We start from the raw sequence: 17,786 nt of genomic DNA, 5'->3' as shown, positions 1-17,786 counted from the left end.
TACTGTACTGGGCCCAGCCCCAACATGGAAGGGAAACTCTGGACACTGGCTTTGCCTCCAGCTCTACTGAAAGCCCAGCTACACTTCTTCCATGACTGGACTAAGGGAAATGGGACTTTGGAAACGCAGGGATTTAATTCCGTGCAAGTAAAAAAATCACTCATTCTCCCATTTGAGTCTCAGAAAATCCCTTTTCTCAGGCTATTGCAAAAACTCCATCCCCTTGCCCTGACTGGTTTGGCTCAGTGGATAAAGTGTCGGCCTGCGGACTGAAGGGTCCCAGGTTCGATTCCGGTCAAGGGCATGTACCTTGGTTGCGGGCACATCCCCAGGAGGGGGTGTGCAGGAGGCAGCTGATTGAGGTTTCTCTCTCATCAATGTTTCTAACTCTATCCCTCTCCCTTCCTCTCTGTAAAAAATCATTAAAATATAAACAAAAAACAAAAAAAACCTCCATCCCCAGCCACACCCAGGGGTGAAGAGGACCCCCCACTTTGTCTGGTATCACATCTACTTTGTTTTTGTAACTCTTCCTGTGGTTGCTGTTTCTCCAAATACTCTTTATGCCAAAGAGGCAGAGTTAAAGTTGCAGACTCTGGTCTCCTACACCTACCTTTCCATGGTCATCTGACAGATGTCAGGAACACCTTGATTGTGAACTCTGGTGTGGTGAGCATTACTCACCTCTAGACCATCACCATCAATAAGTAAGAACTTTGATTGTGTGGGGCCTCCAGGATTGTGTGCCCTGCCTGTAGCATGAGACATTTTAGTGCATTCTCAAATATAACTGGCATTCCTAATCACTTCTAAAATAAGCAGGGGGGAGTGGGGGTTATGTAACACAGACATAATTTCTTGGCGCTCTTTCCTAAGTGCTCCAATGTCAGTATTGGAAATATTAACTGTGGAGTCATAGAAACCTCATAGGCAAGTCAGAATGCCTGGTGAAAATGCTCAAAACATTTGTCACAGCTCCCATGAGTTGACGAGAGAAACTTTGTGCTCTGGTGGGTTTCTCCATAGTCAAGGAGCCCTGTTACAAAGCTGGCTTTGTAAGGAGGCCATAGCTCTGTGGCTGGGCCTGGCAGGCTGACTTCCAGGTCCAGAAGTGAGAAGTCCCAACCCTGACCCCAGCTGGAAAACTAGAATGTGCCAGAGGGAAAATCTGGGAGGGGAAAAAAAGAGGCAACGTAATAAAGTGCCTGTCTGCCACATAAAACACAGACAGTGTTAGAGATAGGGAGGAAGGATAATTTCTCAGATTCAGAAATATGATCCAAGTATGTTCATAGTAAGGGATCTGCTTCCCACGAATTCTTCAGGGGACATATGTGCACAGATGTCACACACATCTGTTCTGAACTAAATTAAAATATGGTGGTGGTGGTGTGTGTGTGTGTGTGTGTGTGTGTGTGTGTGTGTGTGACATTTTAAGGCCTCAAAAATAGCACCAGTGGATAGAAGAGCTATTCAAAGGGGAATTTTAAAATGCCTTGCGTTGGAATTCTGAATCTCAGGCCTTGCATTGGGATCCTGAATCTCAGGTCAAAAGAAGATCTAGTGTTTACTACACAGCTCAAACTGTGTTGAACAATGACTCCTAATGGATTTCAATTTGCTGATCAATAGATACAATTTATTTTATGTCACTTTAGCCATAGACTCAAAAATAACCATTGTTTTAGACATGTATGATGCAACTGATTTAAAAAATCATTTTATTTAACAAAGCATTTGTAGAGCCTAGGTAAGTACCCTCCATAACACTGATTTGGAAAATATTTTTTAATTGACGGCAAAACTTACTACAATTTAGAGTTATTATACTTAGGACATCTTTTCCCCCAGCACAATTAAGTATGCAAATTCCAATGAAGACGCTTTTTCTCTATTCTGGATAGGACCTAGCCACCATGTCCATCACAAAACCTCCAAGTGCTAATTCTTCATGCTCCTTTATCAGATGTGTTTTCCCAGGGAAAACAAGGCCCACTGCAAAGCTTGTTTTGCAAACTCCTTCAAAAGGCAACGTAAGAACTCTCACTAAAGTACGAGTAACGACCAACAACAGGAAGAATGTTGGTGCTAGCATTTACTAGTAAGCTGCTATTCATGGTTGTTATTATTATTATTATTAAAATCCTACATGCATTCTGCTTTCCTTTGATCCTATTAATGTCCTCCTTTAACTTTATGAAAGGAGGTTTCCATTGGATTTTTCCATAAATCATTTCCTAGGCTTTTAACCTTTCTGTGGAAACTCAGAGGGAAGGCAGGGGTGGGTGGGAAGAGATTTTATATGCATATAAAGAATTTATATGCATATATGCATAACCCATGAAGACAGTGTGCTGAAGGCCTGGAGGGGGGAAAGTGGGGGTCGGCTAGAAGGGGTCAATGGGAAAAAAAGGAGACATCTTTAATACTTTCAACAATAAAGATAAATTTAAAAAATAAAACTCATCAGTACCTCTAAATTTTTTTGAACTTCTGAGTGGTTTTTGCTCTCATGGCTCCTCAGTAAAGATTCATGAGAATTTGGAGATGTGTATCATTCTTTCTATCCATTGGGAGCCATATGACCCTTTCATTTATAATTACTTTGGCCTGTACTATTTTGCTCACAGTACTAGGTATCACTGTTTATCTGAGATATCTGTACATGATTCTGAGGGCAATTAGGTCATTGTGAATATTTTAAAGCATGACCTTGTGTGATTCCAGCCAGGCTTTAGAAAAGTTAATAGATCAGTGGCTTCTAGAAGAGAATGGAAGAGTTAGGAGAAGGGAGAGAATTGGAGCCAGGATTGGAGTCAGGGGCTTGGTTAGAGCCATAACAACATTTCCATTTAGATGGTCCCAGACCTTTGGAACCTAAGATAGCCAAGATCGAATTTTCATTTTTTCCCCACTAAATATACTCCTCCTCCCTTACTTGTCCCGTTCCATAAATGGCACCACCATCCACCCAGTGCTTCCAGTCAGAACCAGAAGTCACATTTAACTTCTCCCTTTCTCCTCCCCACATGTGAGCCACCAGGAAGTCCTGACAGCACTGTCCCAAAAGTACATCCCTTATCCAATCACTTCTCTTCACTTTTTCTGCCAAAGTCCGAGTCTAAGGCACTATGCACCTTCACCTGGACATTTGCAACAGCCTCCTGACTGTGTCCCTCTGCTCATGTCCTCCAATAGCACCCAGAGAGATCTGCCCGAAGCGTCAATCAGATCATATTACTTTCTTGTTTAAAACTCTCCAAAAATTGCTGGTTGCATTTAGAAAAAATCCAAACTTTTTAATCTCAGCCTAAAAGGCCCTACATATCCTGACCTCTGCTTAACCTTCAGAATTAATCTCCCTCCTCTTTTCATGATGGAGCAGCCTTCTCTGTGTCACGTGAACATTCCCAGATCATTCCCATCTCAGAGCCCTTTTAGTTTCCTGGTACCAGTAATATCTAGGTCTCATTCTTTCATTGGGAGTTTTTACAGGGCAGGGATGGTATCTCACTCATTAAATCTAACAAAGCTTTCAACAGCCACATGTAAATATTTTTGGTTTGTGGTTGCAGCAACTATTACAGAAATTGACTGTAATAAAGATGTCATCTTATGGCGAGCTCCCAAATAGAAGATTCTCTTAGCTGGTTTCCATCCCTTGACTCTCTGGGGTGACATTTGGTTGATGCAAACCGGGGTATCAAAGGTGGGAATGGAAGGGAGGGGTGAGATTTCTTCTCCAAAGGCCTGCCCTGAAGCTGCATGAACTCCTCCCACTCCCATCTCTAACTAACTTTCCTTTGCTATATCAATTTCTCTATGGAACTCTTGGTTTATGCAAATATGCAAAGATTTCATTAATTTATCCTATATAATAAAAACATGATATGCAAATTGACCATCACTCCAACACAGAAGATGGCCGCCCCCATGTGGACACAAGATGGCCGGCAAGGGAGGGCAGTTGTGGGCCATTAGCCAGCAGGGAAGGGCAATTGGGAAGGACCAGGCCTGAAAGGGAGGGCAGTTGGGGGCGATCAGGCCTGCAGAGGAGGGTAATTGGGGGCGACCAGGCCTGCAGGGGAGGGCAACTGGGGGCGACCAGGCCTGCAGGAGAGGGCAGTGGGGGCGACCAGGCCTGCAGGGGAGGGCAGTGGGGGTGACCGGGCCTGCAGGGGAGGGCAGTGGGGGTGACCGAGCTGGCAGGGGAGCAGTTAGGCATCGATCAGGCTGGCAGGGGGAGTGGTTAGGGGGCAATCAGGCTGGCAGGCAGAAGCTGTTAGGGGCAATCAGGCAGGCAGGCAGGCGAGCAGTTGGGAGCCAGCAGTCCTGGATTGTGAGCGGGATGCCTGACTGCTTTGCTTTCTCCTGCCCCCTCCCCTAATCTACCACCAATGGATTTCATATAACCCTACTTACATTTCTTCCTTTTATTCTAATATATAAAATAAGCTGCAAAACTGCTGTTCTCCAGAGCATTTTCTCAATTTATTGAGATTTGGCTTCCCAGCAATTGGTGTCAGTTTGACTCAAATAAATTCATAAAACTTCTCTAAAAGCTTGGATGCTTCTACATCGACACCTTATAAATGGCCCCTTCATTAAAGTCTCCTATTTTAAATCCTCCAAGTATGCCAAGGACCCTCGATCTGGGACCCTGATTCATGCATCCATTTTAAGAGAGATTCAATTAAATAGACAGGACACGATAATGAGTTGCATGGGTGGGGAGTGGAAATGAGGGAAAGAAAAGTGTCAATGTAATTCCCAAGTTTCTGTCTTATGGAATTGGTGGACATGGTGCTTTTCACTGAGGTCAGGATGCATGGAAGGCCCACTGCAAAGGAAAGAATGATACGTGTTGAGACATATAAAGCACTTAGCAAAGTCCCTGACGTTGACTAAGAGAATGATACATGTCGGTTTTAGCCAGTATTACTTTTACACACTTACTTTCCATCTGGAGAAACTATCACCAGCAATAAATGTTTTGAAAGGATCCACCTAAATGCGTTCTATATCCTATTTTCCACTGCAAATGTAAAACTATTTTAAATGCAGTGCTGCAGGATTGGAAAAAAAGTTTGCCAGTGGGCTTGTACTTCTAAAGTTATTTTCTATTTCATTTTGAACTCCATGAGACTTTAAAACAGTTACTAACCTTGATGCTGGATATCAATTGAAGATGTGGATAAATTTCAAAGCAATGTAGCTATTTTAGAATGTCAAGGGGGTCCTTGGAAAATTATGTAGTCAGACCTCTAATTTTTGGGTGAGGAAATTAAAACCTGAGAGGTTAAATGACTCATCTAAGGCCATACAACTAGTGATAGAGTTGGAACTAAAATCCAGGCCTTGTAACTCATAAACTGACCCTTTTATCTCCAACATGGCAGCCTCCTGCAAAATGGTCCAGAAAATAATGTTTATTGCACAGATTTAAAAATTTATATAATGCACCTAACCCATCTCTAAAGAAAAGCATAAGTTAAAATGAGGAACGAGGGACCTGAATTCAAAAAAGTACTGGGTTTCGATAAGTTCATTCTAACAATTCCTTTTGAAAAATAGATAAATCATGATTAAACTGACATTTTCAATCTTTAAAAATGTATGTTTTTAGCAAGGTGTCTGACTACTTTTATCCATGGAATAGACTTTTCTCATACTCCTGAACTCTGATTGCCACTTTTCGAGTTTTATTTTGAAGATTTGGTAGGTTTTCTGTACAACAATCAGTTTTAATGCTGTGTTCAAAACTATTCACTCTAAACAGATTCTATTTTAAAGATTTCTGACTCAACGAACCAATGAAAATCTGAAGAGATGGTTATATTCCTTTTTTATAATCAACCTGTTTTTTGAAGATTGAGTTTTTAAAAAAATCTAAACATCACAACTGAGTCAATCATGTTGTGATATTTGTGTGATTATGTGGAACCAACAAAATCAGTTTTCCTACTTAGATAGGAGAAAAGCCAGAAATATAGTTTATTTCTCCATGTCATCTTTCCTAGTACAGAAAAAGAAGATATAGGAACAAATCTTTCAAGAGAAAATTTTAAAATACACTTTATGATATTTGGAGAAAGGGATATAATTTTCTGTATTTAAAAAGTATGTTGGGTAGATATTATATTTAAGAGAAAAGCTTAAATAGCTGAATTGGATTATGTTTAAAAGATTCTATTATCTCAAAGACTTGGTATCCATACCAACTGAGTCATCTCTATATTTACTCTTTCCATCCATAACAAGGAAATAAACAGCCAAAGAGCTTGCTATTTCCTGATATTATATCACTAGAGGCCCATGGATTCATGCACCAGTGGGGTCCCTGGCCTGCGGGGATCGGGCCAAAACCAGCTCTCTGACATCCCCCAAGGGGTCCTGGATTGTGAGAGGGCACAGGCCAGGCCGAGGGACCCCACTGGTGCATGAATCCATGCACTGGGTCTCCAACATCCCCCGATGGGTCAGGGGTGTGGGTGAAGCAGATTCGGGGCCAACAGTGCCCCAGGAGCAACCTAACCCATGGTCGATTCCACAAGGAATTGGGCTCCCCTGTATTGGTCAGAGCGTCTGCTCTCTGGTAGTCATTGTGCGTCATAAGCTACCAGGTGAACGGTAGAATGGTCAGATGGTCGCTTATGCTTTTATATAAAGAGACTAGAGGCCCAGTGCATGAAATTCGTGCATGGTGGGGGAGGGGGTGTCCCTCAGCCCGGCCTTCACCCTCTCCAATCTGAGACCCCTTGGGGGATGTCCAAGCAGTCGAACATCCCTCTCACAATCTGGGACTGCTGACTCCTAACTCCTTGCCTACCTGCCTGCCTGATTGCCCCTAACTACTTCTGCCTGCCTGATTGATGCCTAACTGGCCCCCTGTTGGCCCAATCACCCCTAACTGCCCTCCCCTGCTGGCCTGATTGCCCACAACTGCCCTCCCTTGCTGGCCATCTTGTGGTGGCCATCTTGTGGTGGCCATATTGTGGCAGCCATCTTGTGATGGCATGAGGGTAGCCATCTTGTGGTGGCCATCTTGTGATGACATCACGCAAGGGCATCATGTGAGGGCATCACGCAAGGGTGTGATGCCACCTAGGCTTTTATTATATAGGGTAGCCAATAAATTACTATTTGACAGACATCTTAACAAACCCTGCTATTATTTTACTTTTGAAACAGGACCCCCCCCCAAAAAAAAAAAAAAAGAAAATGTAACCAAAACACAGACATGAAAAATCAGCTCACAAGGGAGAGTTACAATAGCATATCCAGGGAGGGAGAAGTTACTTTCTGAACTTGGTCCCAGGCTGGCTGATGTCCAAGGCAGAGAAGCATACTTCTGCCAAATTATAGGTCACCTGGTCCTCCACCCAGGCAGATTCTGTTGGTTTGCTAGGGAGACCAGACCCAGGTGAGCCAACCTCAGAGAGACCAAAGATATTCTAAACAGAATGTCCAACAAGTGGCAAATGTGTGCCTTTTGCATATAGAATTAACTGCTATTAAAAGATAACTTTTTCATTCATTAAACATTTGCTACATGTCTATATGTACCAGACACTGCCTAAGGTTCTGAGGATGTTAGATGTGAATGAGACAGTCCCAGATAACAAGAGGTTCACATCTTGCATAGAATCCAGATATATCAAATTTCCGATTAATAGCAGAAAAAGATAATTAATGTCCACTTATGATGGACACATCATTATGCAATACTCCTGGGACTCAGAATAGTTTCTTGCAAACAACTGACACAAAATAAATGTTGACGGAATATAGGAACTCAAGGGAATGGCCAGGATGAAGCTAACAAACAGATCAAAATTATCTGTAACAGGATAGTCTTCAAAACACAAAGCCTCAAGTTTTAGTTAATAAAATGAATGCAATTCATGAGAACTGTTATAAATATAATTAAAGACTTAGGAAATTAGTGGTAAAGCTAGGATTTGAATCTATGAAGTCTGGCTCCAGAGATTTTTGTGCTTAGCCACTATATACCATGATGCCACCTCTTAGAGAAAAGCAGGATAGGAAAGGAGAACTGGTAAATTTCTTCCTATGGACACAGTGACTTAAGAAAAAAATAAAACCAGTCCAAAAGTGTAAACTGCAAAGCTTTAGATGCCAAACATACTGTTCAAACTACATTTATTCTTTTATTCAACAAATATTCATTGTTCCTCCCTGAGCCAGGTGTTCTACTGGGCACCAGGGTTTTCTGTGAAAACACATTAAAGTTTAAATTAAGTTTGATTAAACCATTGCTTTCATGATCTATTTTCTCCATAGGATTGGCCACCTTCAAACATACCCCATGATTAACTTATTTACTAAGCTTATTGATTACTAGGGGCCCAGTGCATGAATTCATATACCTTGAAAGGGACTGTGAGCTGCAAGGCTGTGGTGGGCACAGGGATGGGTCTTGGCCCATCCTCCATGCCCCTGCCTGGCCCCTCCTGCTGCAGCCCCAGGTCCCCTGTCTGTCCACAGCCCCGCTCCCACTGCCGCTGTTCCCACACACTGGCAGCACTGGCCCCGCTCACACCTGCTGACAGTGCGGAGTGATGGGGGCCAGCGCCAGCAGCAGGTGCAAGTGGGACCAGCCCCGTCAGTGGGTGCAAGCAGCGACTGCTGCCCCAATCACCCCTCAGGAGCAGGGGGAGATAGAGAAGCCCTGGGGGGTGATCGGGACTGGTAGCCGCCACTTGCACCCCCTGACAGTGCCTAGTGATTGGGGCCGGCACCAGGTGCGGGCAGCAGGTGCAACTGCTGGGTGGAACCATGGCAAGCAGGAGTAAAGAATTTTCAGTAACCACCAGAGGCTCGCCCTGATGACAGCAAACTGTGCCCTGCCTTGGTCTGGTGCCCCCACTCACCTGCTCCATCATCCTGCTGTGGCCGATGCCCACCATGTTCCGCACTCTGCTGCCTACTGCTAATGCCCACCATGTCTCACGCATGTCCCCTGGTGGTCAGCACACATCATAGCGACTGGTTGTTCCTCCGTTCGGTCTATTTGCATATTAGCCTTTTATTATATAGGATTGTCTGTCTCCCCTTAACAGAATGTAAATTCCATGAGCACATAAAATTTTGTGTTTCATTACCTGAAAAAAATTACCCCTAGAACAGTGCTTGGGACACCGCAAGGATTCAATAGACATTTGTTGAATGAATAAATCATGGAGTTTAGTTTTTAGTGGGGGATAATATACATTTTTAAAATAAAATAATATTTTAGAATATATGCTCGGTTAAGTCATGAATTTCCTATGTTTCCTTTATTTAAATGCAGCAGAGATAACTCTTAACTACTATTGGATTTAGAAGGACATTATGACTTTTAAGCAGAATGTGCAAATGCTTTGGAACCCTGAGAAGAATGTGGTCCCTAAAATAATGGAATTGCTTTCCAAATTTCCTTTTTTTAATTATTCATTGCAAAGTATATAAAAGTACAATTGATTTGTATCCTGCAAATTTGTTTATTAGTTTAATAGTTTTTAGCGAGTTTAGGATTTTCTATATATAATCTCATGTTATCTGCAAATATAGTTTTACTTTTTCCTTTCCAATCTAAATCACCTTCCTCTCCCTGGACAAGTTCAACAGAAGTGGTGAGAGTAGATATCCTTGTCCTCTTTCTGATCTTTAAAAGAATGTATTTACTCTTTCATCATTAAGTATGATATTATCTGTAAGATTTTTGTAAAATGCCCTTTTTCAGGATGAGGAAGATCCCTTAGAGTCCTCATTTGTTCATTTTTTGTTTTGTTTTGTTTTATCATGAAAGGGTGTTGGATTTTGTCAAATGCTTTTCTACATCAGTTGAGATAATTGCATAATTTTGTTTTTTAACTCTGTTAATATGATCTATTACATTAATTGGTTTTCAGATGATGAACCAACTTTGCACTACTGGGATAATTCTTATTTAGTCATGATGTAGAATTTTATATATAAAATTCTATATATAAAATTTTATATATAAAATATACATATATATATTATATATAAAATTTTATATATAAAATTCTAATATATATATTAGAGGCCCGGAGCACAACAATTTGTGCACTGGGTGGGGGGGGGGTCCCTCAGCCTGGCCTGTGCCCTCTTGCAGTCTGGGACCCCTCGGGGGATGTCCGGCTTGTTTCACCCCCACCTCCCTCCGCCGCCCGGCTTGTTTTCGGCCGCCTGGCTTGCTTTGCTCCCAGCTGGTATATGCAAAATTAACCACCATCTTTGTTGGCGGTTAATTGGCATATCACACTGATTAGCCAATGGGGAGGCATAGAGAAGGTACGGTCAATTACCATGTTTGGCTATTATTAGATAGGATATATATACACACACACACACACACACACACACACACACACATATATACATACATATATATACATATATATATCCAAATATACATATATATATATATATATATATATATTAGAAGCCCAATGTATGAATATTTGTGCAAGAATAGGCCTTCCTCCCCCTGGCTGCCTGCATGCCATGGGCTCACTCCAGCAGCATGTGCAGCGGCGGTAGAGGCAGGGAGAACTGAAGAGGTTGGGTGCGCTAGTGCGTTTCACTTTCCCATTGTGAAAGTGGGATGCAACTGGCCCCCTTCCTCATCCTCTTCCTCCTCCACCCTCCACCTCCTGCCCGCCCACCCTCCCTCCACGCCCATCACCCCTCCCCTCTTAATTTGGCAAGATAGGGAGGAGGGGGATCTGATAATTTGGGTTACTGTGTGGGTGGCCTCTTTCATCTATTCAAAACAAAGCTGAGCTGCCTGCCGCTGCCGCCATGGCCGCCACCATCACCCCTTGGCTGGCCTGGGGCTCCCGGGGTGCACTAACTGTGCACCGAGCGAGCTCCCGCACATGTCCATGCCCTCAGGGCTGCTCCAATGCTAGGATTTTGTTTACTAGAGCAGCGGGGCAGGTGTGGAGTAAAGGGAGATGCCTGACACCGGGAGCTACGACCTCAGGCACCAAAGGGTTGCCTCTGAGGCTGGGGGCTGGGCCACAGGGAGGCTGCAAGGATGGTTGACAGGTGTGGAGTGCAGCAGGGAGGCCCTGAGGAGGCGCACTGCCCAGAGGCCTGGAGAGACCAGGGGGCAGGGCCATCCCCATCTTTGTTGGGTTAATTTGCAAACTTGCTCCTGATTGGCTGTGGGCATCACAAAGTGAAGGTCAATTTACATATTTCTCTTTTATTAGATAAGATTGCTTGATTCTGTTTGCTAGTATTTTGTTGATAATTTCTTTGTACCTATATTCATAAGAAATTGGTCTGTAGTTTTCTTTTATTGTGATGTCTGTATGGTTTTGATATCAGAGTAATACTGGCTTCATAAAATGGTTTCTCTCTATTCTTTGGCTTGCTTAATCTCTATTTTATCTGTCATCAAGCTGACAAATTCTTTCTTCTGCCAATTCAAATCTACTTAGCACCTGTACCAAGTTTATTTCAGGTAATGAACTTCTCAACTTTAGAATTTCCATCTCGTTCTTTTAATAATTTCTATATATTGATAATCTTTATCTGATTCAACATTGTCATCATACCTTCCTTTACTTCTTTAATCATCTTTCTTTTAGTTCTGTTAACATATATTTAATGGCTACTTTATTTTTCTGTTAAATCTGACATCTGGTCACTCTCACAGACAGCATGTGTTTGTGTTGCCTGTTTTTTCTTTTTTTTCTTCTGTGAATATGGGTCATACTGTCCTGTTCCTTTGCAAGTCTCATAATTTTTTGTTGGAAACTAGATATTCTAGATAGTACATTGTAGCAATTCTAACTCACTCTGTGGAACTATTATTGTTATTTGCTTTTTATGGTTTTTATTGACTTGCTGGGTTATTTTACTGAAGTCTATTTTCCTCTTAACCCACAGTGTGAAGCCCCTGATGCTCTCCACAGGGAGGCATGCCTTTGGGTATAACCTCAGTAGGGCATTCTTTCTTTCTTTTGCTGACCACTGCTAGCTGCTAACCATTAAGCTCCACTAAATGTCAGCTAATTGCTCTACTGTTTTAAACAATAATCTGGGTCATAAATAGCTCTACAAATGAATCCAAGCAAATTGTGGCACCTTTAAAAGAATGGGTTCTTTCTTTTCTTTTTTTACTATGTTTTTATTTCAGAGAGGAATGGAGAGGGAGAGAGAGAGATAGAAACATCAATGATGATAGAGAATCATTGATCAGCTGCCTCCTGTGTGTCCCCTACTACTGATCAAGTCTGCAACCCAGGCATGTGCCCTGACTGGGAATCAAGGCGTGACCTCCTGGTTCATGGATAGATACACAACAACTGAGCCACACCAGGCTGGGCTAAAGGAATGGTTTCTAACATTACTCTTTGCTATCTGTTGTCACCCCGAATAGACTCCTCCCAACAGTCTTATTCTAGCCCTCTCCTGCAAAGTCATCAACCTATAATTTAGGCTGTCATTAAATCCACAAATTTGCCTCCCAAATGCATTTCGCAAATAGCCCCACTTCAGTAGAATGCCCTTTGGCTTGAACTTCTCTAAAGTCAGTTACAAATGAAGTCAGTTCCCTTAGAAAAAGATTAAGAGCTATCTGTTTTATGGCCTGCTTCTCCCACAGGCAAAATCTCTGAGCCAGGGCTCTGGATCTAGGGGAGGGGACAAAAACTGGGGGAGAGGGACCCCTCGCTCCCTGGCTGCAGCAGTCTGACATGAAGTGTCTGTCTTACTGAGCTGGGACAGTAGGGGAGAGCAGTATTCCCAAATGTTTGTATATGTTCTTAAATAGATGTATTTTCATTTGCTGTTTGCCCATAGGACCATTTCTAGAGGTTTTAATATTTTAAAAAATACTAATTTTCATCGGTTTCTCTGTGAAGCAAGTCAACAGAGCTCCTCACACTGCAATGCAGGAAGTCCACAGCCCTTAATTGTAATGAGTTTATTCATTGCTGACTTAGAGCAGAATGGCCATGAAATAAACATATGTTGTCTACTCATTAATGCCAAATAGGTTTATAGCAACAGTGACATGGGGTAAGATCCCCAATTAATGTTGATAAGACACTTATGGTGGAACCATGCTTTATCCTGGTAAGATCACAGCCACTAAGAGAAAACAGTTCATAAAAGGTGTGATTTTGTCAGTACCTGAATAGACACTAGAGTAACACAAATGATTAAACCTCTAAAACTCAGTCTGTTGTATGGGCTTTGAAGATGCTAAAATCCAACTAGTCTTTTTATCTTTCAGAAACAGCCTAGAAAACAGGATCTTATTTCAAGCTCAGCTTGATTTCTGGGGTGTACAGAATAAGATGTCAGTGATATGAAACAGGAAACAGCTGATTAAGTCTCATTTGATTTTAAAAGCTAAATGCGTAGAAAAGTTCTAGTCAGAGCGGGGCTGAGGGAAGCACCTGATGTTACATGATGAATATTAAAAACACAGAGTCCCTTTATTGCAGTTGTATCTTTCCTTTGATGCTAAAACCTAGTACCCAAGAGCCACCAATGACTTTGAAATAGAACAGCCTATGTTTCCTAAAAATGTTTCAGAAGGAAGAGAGATGTGTTGTGTCAAATTCAGATTATTTGACTTTTGACTCTAGGAGTTTCTCCCCACACACTCACCCAATGAACTTAACAAAATCATTTTGATACTACTTTTATATCTTCTAAGCCAGTGGTTCTCAACCTTGGCTGCACATTATCAGGATTTTAAAAAGATTCCCAGGTGATTCTAATGTGCAGCCAAGGTTGAGAACCACCGTTCTAAGCAGAAGATATGGGAACAGCAGAGATTGGCATTTATCTCATTAGGTGATAACTGAGCTTTCTCGCCCCTGTGCCTGTGGTTACTGAAAAGGCTCAGTCTCCTCAGAGAATAACTTGCCCTATATCTGTACCCAGAACCAGTAGGAAATGGCATTATGTAGTTGGGTCTCCTTTTGTAAGTTAACTTTTAAGAATTTATAAACACCATGTTAGTTTTTCTTGCACATACAAACCAAGTAATAATAACATAAGCTGATGCATATACATGCTCACTATGTACCAGGACCTCTTCTAATGGCTTCATGTATATTAAATCATTAATCACTACAGCAGCCTCATTCAGAATGTAAGGCACAAAGAGGTTAAGTAACTTTCCTAAGGTGGCACGGCTGGCAAACAGCAGATCGGGGGTTGAAGCTTTGGCTATCACCACAATGTACTGTTTCTACATAAATAATAACTTTCTTTCTTGGGGCGACAGGATAAGTGAGCAGTGGAGTGGCCAAACAAAAAAAGAATGGCTTCAGCACTCCATCCTTTGCCTGTTCACCCGTGCACTCTTAGGCGAGGGTTTATAAATGCAAACAGATGCGTAGGAATGGTGCTACTACCGCTGACATGGAAGTTAGACTGGGCAGATAAAAATAATATACTGAATTTACTACAAACGACTTGCACGGGCATCTTAGCATTGCAACATTGGCTTAGGGCTGAGTCTGTTGGACCAATGAATAGAACTGGATAAGCAGATGTGCTTCCCAATTACACTCGGAGATGCTGACATTTCCATTCAAAAGCAACTTTAGATCATTTACCAGGATAGTCAGAAGCCATTTTCTACACTTACAACAAAAACAACATTTTGTAAGCCCACCCCAATACATATATCGCCCACCCGTCAAGGACAATTTCTAGTTCAGAAACCAGTCATGCCCCAAAGCTTGCTGTAGAGGAGCCAACACCTAATCAATGATATTAACTGGCTGTGCAAAGAAAAGATCAATCATCTGTCAAGAATTATTGCTTCTTAATGTGAAAAGGGCATTTAATTGACCATTTGGAGTTGTAACCCAGGCAGCTGTGTCTAACCTGGATCATCAATCATAAAATTTAATTAACCATAAGCTCTTTGAGGAGCAAAGATCATATCATGCACATCTGTGTACATCTCTTGGTGTCTGACGCACAGTAGGCAACATGGAAAATATTTATTAACTTGATTTGATGCATTAATCACTGTAAAATGTTAGAGAAGTGCATCATACATAATTTGTCATATGCACTTCGAAGTTCTCATAACTGCATGATTTTAAGAAACCGCTTCCTCTTTCAGCACCTGTACTTCCCACCCAGAAAATAACAAGTTAGATGGGAGGGTCTCTGGGTTCCTTCCAGCTCTGAAATCCCAAATGCAGACCAGCAGACCATGTCTCAATGAGGGGAACATTAATGCAGGGCCATATTCTTATTTGCTTGAGGAGCTGAATTAAACATTAGCTCTGTTCGAAGTGGGGATGATAGCGTTATAATGATTTAGTTATTAGTAACAGAAAAGGAACAAAGGGAAGACATAGGCATGTTCCCTGCAGAACACTGAAGGAGGGAACCACATAGGGAAGATAGACGCATGCCCAGTAAAACTGAGATGACATAGGGAAGATACTTGCCTGCCCATCACACCTGGGGATAGAGATGGTTGGCCAGAATGGGCGTGGCCATGCAAGCGCATGAATATTTGGAATACATAATCCACCCCCCCACCCCCACCCCCAAACAAAGCAGCTTTGTGCTCTCTTTGACTCTTGGGACTCCTGTTGTTCGGGAAGTGTGCTCTCTTGGGTCTCTAGTATTTGCCGGTATGGCCCACAGCCATGTGGACCCCACATGCAATGGACTGATGGACTACAGCGGAAACACAAGCTGAGCTAGCCTTACACTGTACTGGACCTGGCTCCAACATGGAAAGGAACTCTGGACACTGACTCTGATTTTAGCCCCAGCTACACTTCTTCTATGACTGGACTAAGGAAAATGGGACTGGAAACCCAGGGGAATTATACCACGGAACTAAGGCTTTCTACTACATCTCATCCTCCCCTGGGGACCTCTGGGGTGCTTGTTACAGCAGTACCCCCAAGAACCCCACCCCCAGCAGCAACAGGGGAGACGAGGCATGCTCCCCTCCATTAACAGGGAGTGGGGGACAGTTGGTGGTTCATTTACAAATAGTGAGATTTACAAGTTTTTCCTCATTACAGACCACACGTTGGTCAATGAGGCAATTTCTATATATGCATAAATATGGGAAAACATGAGTTGTGAACTTCTATCCTGTATATGCTTCTTGGACTTCAGGTTAAAAGAAGGGAGCTCCTTCATTTATACCTTCCAGTAGAGGGAGCCAGATTTTAAGCATTAACCAGAGTATAATTTATTCCATAGAAATGTTTGCCTAATCCAGAAAAAGAAAACCAGTATTTTGATACTGTATCCTCATTTCTGGGTCTTATATAAAACAATAGAAACTGTATCATAGAGACCACCACTAACTCCAAAAGACTAGTTTTCCTAGTAATAAATATTTTTTTATCCTTTTCTATCAATTTCATCAGAAGTGGTAGGATTTTTACAAATATTTATTTAGCTTGTTAGTATCTGAGTTCTGGTTTTTAAAAATGTATGCTATAAAAGTATCGCAACAGCTAGGTAATTGTTTTATATGTTCTTATTGATTTCAGAGAGGAAGGGAGAGGGAGAGACAGAAACATCAATGATGAGAACCATTAATCAGCTGCCTCCTGCACGCTCCCCACTTGGGATCTGGCCCACAACCCAGGCCTGTGCCTTGACCAGGAATCGGACCGTGACCTCCTAGTTCATGGGTTGATGCTCAACCATGGAGCCACACCGGTTGGATGGTAATAGTTTTTTTAGAGGGGACTTTTTTATTTATAGTAAAACGTCTTTTTCTTTTTTAGTGAGATATAACTGTCATATAAAATTATACTAGTTTTAGTTGTACAACATGATTTGGTATATGTTTATATTGATAAATGATTGCCTCAATAATTTTAATTAACATTCACCACCACACATAATTTTTTCCTTGTGATGATAACTTTAAGATTTACACTTTTAGCAACTTTCAAATATATAATACTGTGTTGTTAACTATACTCACCATGCTGTACATTACTTCCTAAGCACTTATTTGTTTTATAACTAGAAGTTTATACCTTTTGGCTACATTCTTTCATTTCATCCACACCCCTTCTGACAACCACCAGTCTGTTTTCTGAATCTATGAGTTCTGTTTGTTTACTTGCTTGTTTGTTTTTATTTTTACATACTAGTAGGATTGTACAGTATTTATCTTTCTCTGTCTGATTTATTTTACTTAGCATAATGCCCTCAAGGGCCATTCATGTTTTTGCAAATGGCAGGATTTCCTTGTTTTTCTTTTTATAGCTGAATAATATTCCATTGTGTGTATATGTATATAAATATATATGTATATATATATATGTATATGTATATCACATTTTCTTTATTCATTCATCTGTTGTTGAACATTTAGGTTGTTTCCATGTCTTGGCTATTGTAAATAATGCTGCAATGAACATGGGGAGGGGGAGCATATATCTTTTCAAGATAGCAATTTTATTTCCTTTGGATAAATACCCAGAAGAGGAATTGCTGGATCATATGATGGTTCTATTTTTAAGTTTTGGAAGAGCTTCCATATTATTCCCCATAGTGACTGCACCAATTTACATTCCCACCAATACAGCACAAAGGTTCCCTTTTCTCCACATTCCCATCAATACTTGTTATCTATTGTCTTTTTTTGATGATAGCCATTCTAACATGTGTGAGGTGATCTCTCATTGTGGTTTTGATTTGCATTTTCCTGATGATGAATTATGTTGAATATCTTTTCATGTACCTGTTGGTCACTGGCATATAGTCTTTGGGAAAATGTC

This window comes from Myotis nattereri (assembly GCF_964212035.1).
Source record: "Myotis nattereri genome assembly, chromosome: 12".
Lineage (NCBI taxonomy): Eukaryota > Metazoa > Chordata > Mammalia > Chiroptera > Vespertilionidae > Myotis > Myotis nattereri.
Note: the sequence above shows the minus strand (reverse complement) of the source record.